Consider the following 5,000-nt stretch of genomic DNA (forward strand, 5'->3'; position numbering starts at 1 on the left):
CTCAAACAAGTAGTCTGTACACGAAAAAGAATGTTTACTACTTTCTTAAATATCTCTTTCTGTACCAGAGATATTCCAGTTTTTAAAATTAGCGGATTGACGGCATCATAAACTCAACCAAATTTTGATGAACTATGATGAAAAAAGATATCTCGGCCAATTTGTATCAGAAATGCCCCACAATATCAGCTTGCCAGTTTTGTTACCATGGCAACATACTGGGATCCAGACCTCCCAGATATTAAAGTTTTTGCAGGACACCTTTGGCGTTCTATTTTGATATTTGTCAAGGGTGCCTCATCTGCATGATCCAGCAAGGAAACAAATCGAAAGTGGTTCAGCGTTGTCTGTACTCTTATCGACAACGATATTCGTCATCACAGTGGTCAAAATGTTGCGTAGCCGAGTGAGTCTACAACAAATTTTGACCACTGTGATGACGAATATTGTTGTCCATAAGAGTATAGACAACAATGAACCACTTTCGATTTGTTTTTTACCACAATACTCAACGCCAAAGAAAGTTTTTATTTCAGAGCGTGACCAAAATCATAACTCAAAGAAAGAGCAAGCATTGTCTATAAGTTTCTCGCAATATGATTGGTTTATTTCCCAAAATGAGCGTTCCTGATTGGCTATTACATTGCGTGACAAATTGACGCAAGCATGACGCGAGCAGCGTTGTCTAGACTCTTATCAACAAAGGCAAATTAGCCAATCAGATTGCGAGATTACAAGCAATTGTGGTAAAAAGAGAATAAAGAACTACGTTTTGAAGAGGTGAAAAGCATGGATAAAGGACCCATGTTTGCCTTGCTATGGAAATCACAGATTGTTCTTCGCTCCATTTCAAATAACCTTAAAGAACACCATCACCAAACAAAAGACAAAGCCGAAAACAGCAATGGCCTTAGAGATGTTTCTCGTGCTGTTTTTTTTTTTTTTTTTTTGGAGTGTTTTTTAATAATTATGACTTTCCTTGCATGCGAAGTTGGCAACCAAAATTTATGATCTGGCGACCAAATTTCCCCCATTAGTCGCCAGCTGGCACCTGAGCACAAAAGTTAATTTCAAGCCCTGGTAACGGGTTGTTCGATATTCTTATCATTCAAATAGGAAGAGCCATTAAACATGAAGTTAGACTTGGAGGGCTGCATTTGAAGCTTATTTTCTATAGGCCATTGTGATTTTCGTCTTGAAAACGCATCCGATAATGTTAAAATTTTCCAGGACATCAGTATTAATTCTGATCCCAAACTACACAGATTTTTACCCGAACCAAAGAGCTTTAATTTTAATTGATCTCTCTCTATATGTATGTGATGTTAATACGTGAAATTCATTTATTTGAACTGCTGATTGAAAGGAATTTTGAAGTGTATGATCCTCGCAGTTTTTAGCGCTACTTAATATCGAGAAAGGCCTGAATGCGACTCGAACCCTAATCGCTTCGATGCCGGTGCATTGCTTTACCGATTGAGCTATCAAGCCAATTAGGAGCTGGTCGGTATGTGGGTCGATGAACCCAAATAACGATCAGCTCCCAGTTGGCTCGATAGTTCTACTGGCCTTTCTAGCCACTACTAAAGTACTAAAGTAGCGCACTTCAAAATAATTTTTTCTACGTGTTTCAAATCACTTTAAACATTGCTTTAGTATTTGAATATTTTCCGTGAAGTTTTATCAAATTCAGCTTTGGGCTGAAATTTTGATACCTCAATAAACTACTGATCTATTTATCCATAAAACAACATCTTTAACACCGGTGTTAAAAAAAAAGAACATCGGCGTTCTGTTTTCGTCCTTGTGAACAAGGACAACTAGCTTGTTACTCTCAGAAAGAAAATTCGGACGGAAATATTGGGCCGACTCTGTACGATTCTTTCATAGCTTTTCAAAGTGGTACTATGATCAAAAAATCATTTCCTTTTTTTCTTCTGATTTTGAAAGCGTGTTCGCTTAACACCTAACTGGCAAAATTTTGAGCTTTGAGTTTTATCCAAAGGCTGTTTATTTTGAGTGTAAGTTTTGGATTTCGTGGTCCGCCATTACTCACGTTCAAAACTGGCCGATTGGACCTCAGAAGGTTGGATCTAGAGAAAATGACGTCATTTACTCACTAGCTTAAAATCTCAGCGTGTAAACGCAATTTATTATATATGCAAAACACGGGTTAAAAAGTCTGAAAGCCCGAAACTCCCGTGCTGCATATTAATTAGGCCGTGTACACACGCATTGCATTCTTAAACTAGTGAGTGTTTGACGTCATTTTCTCCTCGACCCAGCTCTCTCAAGATTTTAAAGTTAGTAATGGCGGACCAATAAATAAGAAAATTCCAGCTAAAATAAACAGGTTTCTTTTTAAAATCAGAACTTAAAACTTGGGTGAGTTAGTGTTTAGTTAACATAGTTTTGAAATTCAAAGGAAAAACAAAATTTTGTTTTGGTCGTAGTACCACTTTAACACATGTGTGAGCCCCCTTAATAAGCCAAGGTGCTTTTGGGGCAAACAATGGTTAATATGTTTAAATTAAAAAATAAAATAAAAAATGCGTGAACTCCTCCAGTAAATGGGAATTGCTTCAAATTCCACGAAGGATTTTTTTTATTATTTCATGGAAAAAGCGACCTCTCTCTTATTCGGATCGGCTTTTACCTGACTGAAGGTAAAACGGTGATGAAGCTCTGGAAACAATGCCACGCCTCCCGTCCCAAGTACTTGAGAAAATCTACTTTAAAACAAATGTACCGGGATAATATCTACTGCATTCCAGTATGGAGTGGATTCCCTATACTGTTGTGCAATAAGTTAGAAGAGGTCTACTCAAAAGCAGCCAGGTTTATTTGCGACTTGCCAAGCGACAAAGATTGACTGGCCTCGTTATCATAAATGAATAAAGAATCTCTTCTAAAACATGCCCACCAAGCTTAATATCAAACAGCTTCAGCACAAATATCAAAACTGTCTTCTGTGAAAGAGAATTACTATTATAATAGCTTAGGTCACATATGCTCCTACCATGTACATTTTCATAGCATTTTTCGTTTGTAATACAGTAAACACCCGCATATAAGAACAAGTGGATTAAGAACATCACGCTGAAATTTGGCCAATAAAGCACCCTATAAATAAGAACAAATTCAGCCTGATAAATGAAACATGTTCTCAATACAAAGGGAAAGGGTATTTGGATAAGGAAACAATACAGTACAGTAACTTATATCAAAGTACTGTGGTGTTCAGCACCATTACAAACCATAAAATCTATTACAAAACAGCATTGTATGTCAATTAAACCTCTAGTAATATAAAATTCGAGGTATTTCTGAAACTAATTTTAAGAACGTTTTAAGAACACTTTCAGGCTGATTTCTCACTAAGCACCCCTCAAATAAGAACACGATCAGCCTTGAACCTGAAAAAAGTGTTCTTATATGCGGATGTTTACTGTATTACTGCATACTTTGTATGTATTAGGTCTCTCTTTACTTTTCTTGTGAGCCTAGACCAAAGTATATATAAGTTCGCTCATGAAATTTATATGGACTCAAAAAACACAATGCTACATCAAAAAACTCTAATTTAAAAAAAAAATACTGGGTCATCACAAGTATTTCGATATCATTAACAGGATTTGTTTTTGTTCATTCATGATTAGTGATTTGTGTGGGCTTGTCGTTGCCGAAGCCGCTTCTAACGCTCTTACAAGATTAATCGTTTTCCCTTAGACTTTTGCTCACAGTTGCCATCGGAAATATTTATTTGTTTGTTTGAACACGGCTGACGTGGTCTTTAAGAGTTAGAAGAGGCTTGAGAATTAGCAGGTGGAAACTGGGTCGTCCATCTTGTTGCACTTCTGGGGCCGGTTGCACCAAGTATGTTAAGTGCAAACCACTGATTAAGAAGGATGGAAACCTATACTTTTCTATGATAGTTAACGCTGGTTAGCGCTCACCGTGCCTCAAGCAGCTCAGGCCTGTTTGCTATGACTTTAGTCCACGATTTACTGCTTTTGAAAAAACAATGTTTTGTTTTACTCTGCTTTGAGACACTGAGGTAACTCGTCTTTCATTTTTGGCTTGTATTGCATATAGACCTTTTGAATGTGTTTGGATTTGTCTATAATCTGGCTTTGTTAATTCCTAAAACGAAGTCGATTGCAATTTTACTTCTTTGTTTATTTCGAGATGTTCATAACGGGAAATTATCTTGCTTACGCAAGCTAAACTATCTGGGAGGCTGATGGGATGAGATGCAAATAAAGTTGACCTTTTGGGGAAAATGGTAAAGCTCACACATGTACGCATTGCGTACTTATCTTTTTAAAAGAGAATTGAAAAACCGTAAGTGCCAGCTAAATAAAGTGCTATTATTTTGATGTTGTTTCACTTGACATGTTTTAAAGTAGATCAAATCCTAAGTGCACTTCTATTAAGAAATAATCACGGATCCGTTGATATTTTTCTTCCCCGACGTTAGTTAAGCAACTTTATTCTTTCTTTTATCTCTCAGGCCATATTAGAGCGATTCGGCCCATCTACGAGTGGTTCCGATTCAGTCCCGTCCTCTGCGTCACTGCAAGAATCTTTGAGACGAGCTAACAGCATGCTTCGGCAAAGCTCCCCATCTGATCTGTGGAGACGACTTAACAGAAAAGAAAGGTTGCGAAAACGGCTGCTGTCACCTATCAACATCCCAGGCAAGGTAATGAAAAGTCTAAGAAAGAGAAGGCAATTGAGTTCGCGTTATTGCTATGCTTTGAGGATGATGAGGTGGACGAACCAAACCATCTGAAGTGGGATTCTGTGATGATGTCTGGTAATTTGAAGTGCACATGAACACATGAGCTGCTCCTAAGTGTGTGGCTTCATAGCTCATCGTAGATGTTATGGGTTCGAATCCCATTGGAGCCGTATGAATTTTTTCAGGTGTCTCTAATCAGAGACTCGTTCTTTTGAAAACTGCTTTTGAAAATTGTCCAGCTAAGTGCGAGGATGAC

At 37.7% G+C, this 5,000-nt stretch overlaps 1 protein-coding gene across 1 annotated transcript in view; it reads left to right on the top strand.

The window, feature by feature from the left end:
- Positions 1 to 256, top strand: part of LOC137970268 (NLR family CARD domain-containing protein 3-like) — a 20,528-nt gene extending 20,272 nt beyond the window's left edge. The window contains exon 6 of the mRNA XM_068816786.1: positions 1 to 256. This exon is cut by the window's left edge and continues 2,309 nt beyond it. The gene's annotated coding sequence lies outside the window, so the exon portion shown is untranslated.
- Positions 257 to 5,000: the final 4,744 nt, after the last annotated feature.

This window comes from Montipora foliosa, chromosome 9 (genome assembly GCF_036669935.1).
Source record: "Montipora foliosa isolate CH-2021 chromosome 9, ASM3666993v2, whole genome shotgun sequence".
Taxonomy (NCBI): Eukaryota; Metazoa; Cnidaria; class Anthozoa; order Scleractinia; family Acroporidae; genus Montipora; species Montipora foliosa.